We start from the raw sequence: 8,684 nt of genomic DNA on the forward strand, positions 1-8,684 counted from the left end.
AGTGAGAATGATAATGAGGGTTACTTATCATCACATTGATCAAGTTCTTGAGTGCGAATGAATATCTTGGAATAAGAATAAGAGAGATTTGAATGAAAGGAAATAGAATTGCATTAATACTTGAGTTACAGCAGAGCTCCACACCCTTAATTTATGGTGTGCAGAAACTCCACCGTTGAAAATACATAAGCAAAGGGTTTAGGCATGGCCGAATGGCCAGCCCCCCTAACGTGATCAATGATCTCTTAGGATGAAGAATAAAACCAAACTGAGACCAAAGATGTCTAATACAATAGATAAATGTCCTATATATACTAGACTAGCTACTAGGGTTTACATGAGTAAGTATTTGATGCATGAATCCACTTCCGGGGCCCACTTGGTGTATGTTTGGGCTGAGCTTGATCAATCCACGAGCTGAGGCTTCTCTTGGAGTTGAACTCCGAGTTATGACGTGTTTTGGGCGTTCAACTCCGGATCATGACGTTTTTCTGGCGTTTAACTCCAGACAGCAGCATGAACTTGGCGTTCAACGCCAAGTTACGTCATCATTATTCGAATAAAGTATGGACTATTATATATTGCTGGAAAGATCTGGATGTCTACTTTCCAACGCCGTTGAGAGCGCGCCAATTGGAGTTTTGTAGCTCCAGAAAATCCATTTCGAGTGCAGGGAGGTCAGATTCCAACAGCATCAGCAGTCCTTTTGTCAGCCTTCTTCAGAGTTTTGCTCAAATCCCTCAATTTCAGTCAGAATTTACCTGAAATCACAGAAAAACACACAAACTCATAGTAAAGTCCAGAAATGTGAATTTAACATAAAAACTAATGAAAACATCCCTAAAAGTAGCTTGAACTCACTAAAAACTATGTAAAAACAATGCCAAAAAGCGTATAAATTATCCGCTCATCAATGTCTCATGTATTACTCACTGAACTTGAATTCAAATAAAAAATACAGAAGTAATGTATTGCATGAGAAATTGAGTTAATTTTAAGAGTAGTCTTTTATACTTAAAAGTGGTGGTCTTTTCTGTGATTTTTTAATTCATGACATGAACAGTGCATATTTGAATTTGAATCAAGGGATGTTGATGTATAAGGAATAGGAATTTAGAGAATTATTATGACTTCTCTGAAATAAACAAAAATTTAATCCTTGAAGCAGAAGAAACAGCAAAAAATAAATAAATAAATAAATAATAAAAGCAAGGTCCAAGGCTTTGAGCATCAATGACTAGGGAGGTCAGACATGATTAAAAGCTCAAAGAGTTGTTTCCCTAGTCATATGCTTGTGGTGTAATTGTGTCAAGTAATCCTTGAGACAGAACACTTAGAGTCGAGGCCAAGTGCGTTTAACAGAGTATGCCAAAGGCTTTGAGCACCACTGTCTGGGAGTAACTGAAAGAAAAATCAGGACTCAAAGAGAGTCCCCCAGTTAAGTGCTTGTGGTATTTCTGTGTCAAGCAATCCTTGAGACAAAACATTTAAAGTCACGGCTAGGCTTAAGGTGCAAAGCACCAAAGAAAAAATAAATTAAAGTCAATTTTGCTGTGTTCAAGGATTAAACTGAAATGTAAAGATCTGAGAATTCATAATATTATCCGGATTCTAATTCCAAATGACAATGACATCCTCCTGATTCAAAGAAGAGTGAGATGCCAAACCTATTCAGGATTACAGTTATAAACCCCACTATAAAAAGAGACATGAGGTTAATCGAACTCTCATTCTCATGCAAATTCACATCCTAAGCCTATGTTAGTTTTGGTTGCTTGAGGACAAGCAACAGTTCAAGTTTGGTGTTGTGATGCATGAGCATCTTTTCTATATTTTCCTAGTGAATTTGCACTTAAATTATTGAGTTTAATAAATAATTAATTATCTTTTAGCCAATATGGATGCTACTTTGAGTCTTTTGCAATTTTGTTTATTGTAGGTAGCATTTGGCGGAATTTGATGGAGTTTCTGTAGCACAAGAATCAAAGGAAATGGCAGCAAGGAGTGACGCGCACGCGTGCCTGACGCGTGTGCGTGATTTGGAGGTATCCATGGCGACGCGTGCGCTGCGTGAATTGAAGATTTACTTAGCGACGTGTGCGCGTGACCGACGCGTCCACATGACTTGCGAAAAAGACCATCGACGCGTACGCGTGACTGACGCGTACGCATGACATGCGCCACATGCAGAAAACATAAAAAATGCAGGGGGCGATTTCTGTGCTGCTTTGACCCCGTTTCTAGCCAGAAAACACATATTAGAAGCTGTAGAATGGACAAAACAAGTGGTCCCCACCTATCAGTTGAGGACTTGTTAATTAATTCGAATTTAAATTCAAATCTTATATTTAGGAAAAGATATTATTTTTAATTTTAGATAATTAGATTTTAAATTTATTAGAATTAGTTATAAATAGGAATTTAGAGGCCATTAGATTAGAACTCTGTACATTTTACCAGAATCCTTATTTTCTTCTCTGAACCATGAGCAACTAATCCTTCATTGTTAAGGTTAGGAGCTGTCTATTTGTATGGATTGATTCGTTTGATCTTTCTAATTTAATCTATGTTTTGATTTAGATTTCAATAATTGTTTTCATTCTTTATTTTATGAATTTGGGCGGAACGGAAGTATGACCCATGTTCTAATTGAGTTCTTGTAAAACTTGGAAAAACTCTTTACTTGAACAACAGCTTGAAAACTTGGTGCACAAAATTGTGATCATCAATAATGGCGCCAAAAACTTGGTAGCGCTCTCAAACGTGAATCACACTTAGTCACAACTCCGCACAACTAACCAGCAAGTGCACTGGGTCGTCCAAGTAATACCTTACGTGAGTAAGGGTCGATCCCACGGAGATTGTTGGTATGAAGCAAGCTATGGTCATCTTGTAAATCTTAGTTAGGCGGATAGTAAATTTTATGGATTTTTCGAATAATAATAATAAATAAACAGAAAATAAAGATAGAGTTACTCATGTAATTCAATGGTGGGAATTTCAGATAAGTGTATGGAGATGCTTGTCCCTGTTGGATCTCTGCTTTCCTACTGCCTTCCTTCAATCCTTCTTATTCCTTTCCATGGCAAGCTGTATGTGGGGCATCACCATTGTCAATGGCTTCATCTCATCCTCTCAGTGAAAAAGGTCCAAATGCTCTGTCACGGCACGGCTAATCATCTGTCGGTTCTCGATCATGTTGGAATAGAATCCCTTGATTCTTTTGCGTTTGTCATCACGCCCAACAATCGCGAGTTTGAAGCTCGTCACAGTCATTCAATCCCTGAATTCTACTCGGAATACCACAGACAAGGTTTAGACTTTCTGGATTCTCATGAATGCCGTCATCAATCTAGCTTATACCACGAAGATTCTGATTAAGGAATCCAAGAGATATGCGCCCGGTCTAAAGTAGAACGGAAGTGGTTGTCAGTCACGCGTTCATAGGTGAGAATGATGATGAGTGTCACGGATCATCACATTCATCATGTTGAAGTGTAACGAATATCTTAGAACAGGAATAGCTAAATTGAATAGAAAATAGTAGTAATTGCATTAAAACTTGAGGTACAGCAGAGCTCCACACCCTTAATCTATGGTGTGTAGAAACTCCACCATTGAAAATACATAAGTAATGAAGGTTCAGGCATGGCCGAATGGCCAGCCCCCAAACATGATCAAAGACCGAATGGTCAAAAGAGAGACTATACAATCCAAGACGTCTAATACAATAGTAAAATGTCTTATTTATACTAGACTAGCTACTAGGGTTTACAGAAATAAGTAATTGATGCAGAAATCTACTTCCGGGGCCCACTTGGTGTGTGCTTGGGCTGAGCTTAAACTTTACATGAGCTGAGGCTTCTTTTGGAGTTGAACACCAAGTTGTAACGTGGATTTGGCGTTCAACTCTGGTTCGTGACGTGTTTCTAGCGTTTGACTCCAGAATGCAGCATGGAACTGGCGTTGAGCTCCAGTTTACGTCATCTAATCATGAATAAAGTATGGACTATTATATATTGCTGGAAATATCTGGATGTCTACTTTCCAATGCCATTAAGAACGCGCCATTTAGAGTTCTGTAGCTCCAGAAAATCCATTTCGAGTGCAGCAAGGTCAGAATCCAACAACATTAGCAGTCCTTTGTCAGCCTTTTATCAGAGTTTTGCTCAGGTCCCTCAATTTCAGCCAGAAATTACCTGAAATCACAGAAAAACATACAAACTCATAGTAAAGTCCAGAAATATGAATTTAGCATAAAAACTAATGAAAACATCCCTAAAAGTAACTATATCCTATTAAAAACTACCTAAAAACAATGCCAAAAAGCGTATAAATTATCCGCTCATCACAACACCAAACTTAAATTATTGCTTGTCCCCAAGCAATAAAAATCAATTAGGATAAAAAGAAGAGAATATACTATAAATTCCAAAATATCAATGAATATTAATTCTAATTAGATGAGCGGGACTTGTAGCTTTTTTGCTTCTGAACAGTTTTGGCATCTCACTTTCTCCTTTGAAATTTAGAATGATTGGCATCTATAGGAACTTAGAATTTCAGATAGTGTTATTGATTCTCCTAGTTAAGTTTGTTGATTCTTGAACACAGCTACTTTTATGAGTCTTGGCCGTGGCCTTAAGCACTTTGTTTTCCAGTATTACCACCAGATACATAAATGCCACAGACACATAGCTGGGTGAACCTTTTCAGATTGTGACTCAGCTTTGCTAAAGTCCCCAGTTAGAGGTGTCCAGAGTTCTTAAGCACACTCTTTTTGCTTTGGATCACGACTTTAACCACTCAGTCTCAAGCTTTTCACTTGGACTTGCATGCCACAAGCACATGGTTAGGGACAACTTGATTTAGCTGCTTAGGCCTGGATTTTATTTCCTTGGGCCCTCCTATCCATTGATGCTCAAAGCCTTGGATCCTTTTTACCCTTGCCTTTTGGTTTTAAGGGTTATTGGCTTTTTCTGCTTACTTTTTCTTTTTCTTCCTATTTTTTTTCGCAAGCTTTTGCTTTTTCTGGCTTCAAGAATCAATTTTCATGATTTTTCAGATTGTCAATAACATTCTCTTTGTTCATCATTCTTTCAAGAGCCAACAATTTTAACATTCATAAACAACAAGATCAAAATTATGCGCTATTCAAGCATTCATTCAGAAAACAAAAGTATTGTCACCACATCAATATAATTAAACTAAATTCAAGGATAATTTCAAAATTTATGTACTTCTTGTTCTTTTGAATTAGAAATATTTTTCATTTAAGAGAGGTGAAGTATTATGGAATTATTCATAGCCTTAAGACATAGTTACTAAATACTAATGATCATGTAACAAAGACACAAACATAGATGGCATAATAAGCATAAAAACCGAAAAACAGAAAAATAAGAACAAGGAATGAATCCACCTTAGTGATGGTGGTGCTTTCTTCTTGAAGAACCAATGATGTCCTTGAGTTCTTCTATGTCTCTTCCTTGCCTTTGTTTCTCCTCCCTCATTACTCTTTGATCTTCTCTAATTTCATGGAGAATGATGAAGTGCTCTTGATGTTCCACCCTTAATTGATCCATATTGTAACTCAAATCTTCTAGAGAAGTGTTGAGTTGTTCCCAATAGTTGTTGGGAGGAAAGTGCATCCCTTGAGACATCTCCGGGATTTTTTGGTGATGAACTTCCTCATGTGTCTCTTGGGTTCCATGAGTGGGCTCTCTTGTTTGATCCATCCTTTTCTTAGTGATGGGCTTGTCCTCCTCAATGGGGATGTCTCATTCTATGATGACTCCAGCTGAGTAACATAGATGGCAAATAAAATGAGGAAAAGCTAGCCTTGCCAAGGTAGAGAGCTTTTCAGCTATTTTGTAGAATTCAAGGGAGATGACTTCATGAACTTCTACTTCCTCTCCATTTATGATGCTATGAATCATGATGGCCCGATCCACAGGAACTTCAGATCGGTTGCTAGTGGGGATGATGGAGTGTTGGATGAACTCCAACCATCCTCTAGCCACAGGCTTGAGGTCCAGTCTTTTTAATTAAACCGACTTGCCTTTGGAGTCTCTTTTCCATTGAGCTCCTTCAACACATATGTCCATAAGGACTTGGTCCAATCTTTGATCAAAGTTGACCCTTCTTGTGTAGGGGTGTGCATCTCCTTGCATCATGGGTAAGTTGAATGCCAACCTCACATTTTTCGGACTAAAATCTAAGTATTTCCTCCGAACCATTGTAAGATAGTTCTTTGGATTCGGGTTCATACTTTGATCATGGTTCCTAGTGATTCATGCATTGGCATAGAACTCTTGAACCATCAAGATTCCGACTTGTTGAATGGGGTTGGTCAGAACTTCCTAGCTTCTTCTTTGGATCTCATGTCGGATTTCCGTAAACTCATTTTTCTTGAGTTTGAAAGGGACCTCAGGGATCACCTTCTTAGCCACAACATCATAGAAGTGGCCTTGATGGGCTTTGGAGATGAATCTCTCCATCTCCCATGACTCGGAGGTGGAAGCTTTTGTCTTTCCTTTCCCTTTTCTAGAGGTTTCTCTGGCCTTAGGTGGCATTAATGGTTATGGAAAAATAAAAAGCTATGCTTTTACCACACCAAACTTAAAATATTGCTTGCCCTCGAGCAAGAGAAGAAAGAATAGATGATAAAGAAGAAGATATGGAGGAGAGGGAGAGAAGATTGTGTTTCAGCCAAGGTGGAGAAGAGAGGGTTGTGTTATGTGAAAATGAAGAAGAATGGAGGGGTATTTATAGTGGAGGGAGAGGGGTTAAGGTTCGGCCATATTGGGTGGGTTGGGTGTTAAAGTGATTTTGAATTTTGAAGGTAGGTGAGGTTTATGGGGAAGAGTGTTTATGGGGAAGAGAGGATGAATGTGAAGAAGAGGAGAGAGGGTGAGTTGAGGTAGGTGGGAATCCTGTGGAGTCTACAAATCCTGAGATGATCTTGTGGGGTCCACAAATCCTGATGTGTCAAGGATTTACATCCCTGCACCAATTAGGCATGTAAAACGCCTTTGCATACAATTCTGGCGTTTAAACACCGAAGTGATGCTTATGTTGGGCGTTCAACGCCCAACTGCAGCATGTTTCTGGCGTTGAATGCCAGTTCCATGCTTGTTTTTGGTGTTCAGCGCTAGCTCTCCTCAGGGTATATTCCTGGCGTTCAAATGCCATGATGCTGCTTGTTTTTGGTGTTCAATGCCAGATCCATGCTCTGTTATGGCGTTGAACGCCAGCCAGATGCTCCTTACTGGCGTTTAGACGCCAATAAGTCCTTCCTCCAGGGTGTGATTTTTCTTCTGCTATTTTTGATCCTATTTCTAATTTTAATATTTTTTTCGTGACTCCACATGATCATGAACCTAATAAAACATAAAAGAACAATGAAAATAATATTAGATAAATAAAAATTGGGTTGCCTCCCAATAAGCGCTTCTTTAATGTCAATAGCTTGATAGTGGGCTCTCATGGAGCCTCACAGGTGATCAGGTCAATGTTGTAGACTCCCAACACCAAACTTAGAGTTTGGATGTGGGGATTCAACACCAAACTTAGAGTTTGGCTGTGGCCTCTCAACACTAAACTTAGAGTTTGATTGTGGGGGCTTTGTTTGACTTTGTACTGAGAGAAGCTTTTCATGCTTCCTCTCCATTGTTAAAGAAGAAGATCCTTGAGCCTTAAACACAAGGTAGTCCCCATTCAATTGAAGGACTACTTCTCCTCTGTTAACATCTATCACAGCTCCTACTGTGGCTAGGAAAGGTCTTCCAAGGATGATGCATTCATCCTCCTCCTTTCTAGTGTATAAGATTATGAAATCAGCAGGGATGTAAAGGCCTTCAACCTTTACCAACACGTCCTCTACCAATCCATAAGCTTGTCTTACTGACTTGTCTACCAATTGTAAGGAAAATAGGGCAGGCTGTACCTCAATGATCCAGCTTCTCCATTACAGAGAGTGGCATAAGATTTATGCTTGACCCCAGGTCACACAAAGCCTTTTTAAAGGTCATGGTGCCTATGGTACAGGGTATTAAGAATTTGCCAGGATCTTGTCTCTTTTGAGGTAAGGTTTGCTGAACCCATGTATCTAGTTCATTGATGAGCAAGGGAGGTTCATCTTCCCAAGTCTCATTACCAAATAACTTGGAATTCAGCTTCATGATAGCTGATGAGCGGATAACTTATACGCTTTTTGGCATTGTTTTTAGGCAGTTTTTAGTAAGTTCAAGCTACTTTTAGGGATGTTTTCATTAGTTTTTATGTTAAATTTACATTTCTAGACTTTACTATGAGTTTGTGTGTTTTTCTGTGATTTCAGGTAATTTCTGGCTGAAATTGAGGGACTTGAGCAAAACTCTGAAAAAGGCTGACAAAAGGACTGCTGATGCTGTTGGAATCTGACCTCCCTGCACTCAAAATAGATTTTCTGGAGCTACAGAACTTCAATTGGCGCGCTCTCAACGGCGTTGGAAAGTAGACATCCATAGCTTTCCAGCAATATATAATAGTCCATACTTTATTCGGAAATTGACGACGTAACATGGCGTTGAACGCCAAGTACATGCTGCTGTCTGGAGTTAAACGCCAGAAACACGTCATGATCCGGAGTTGAACGCCCAAAACACGCTATAACTTGGAGTTCAACTCCAAGAAAAGCCTCA

Source organism: Arachis duranensis, chromosome 10, assembly GCF_000817695.3.
Source record: "Arachis duranensis cultivar V14167 chromosome 10, aradu.V14167.gnm2.J7QH, whole genome shotgun sequence".
NCBI lineage: Eukaryota > Viridiplantae > Streptophyta > Magnoliopsida > Fabales > Fabaceae > Arachis > Arachis duranensis.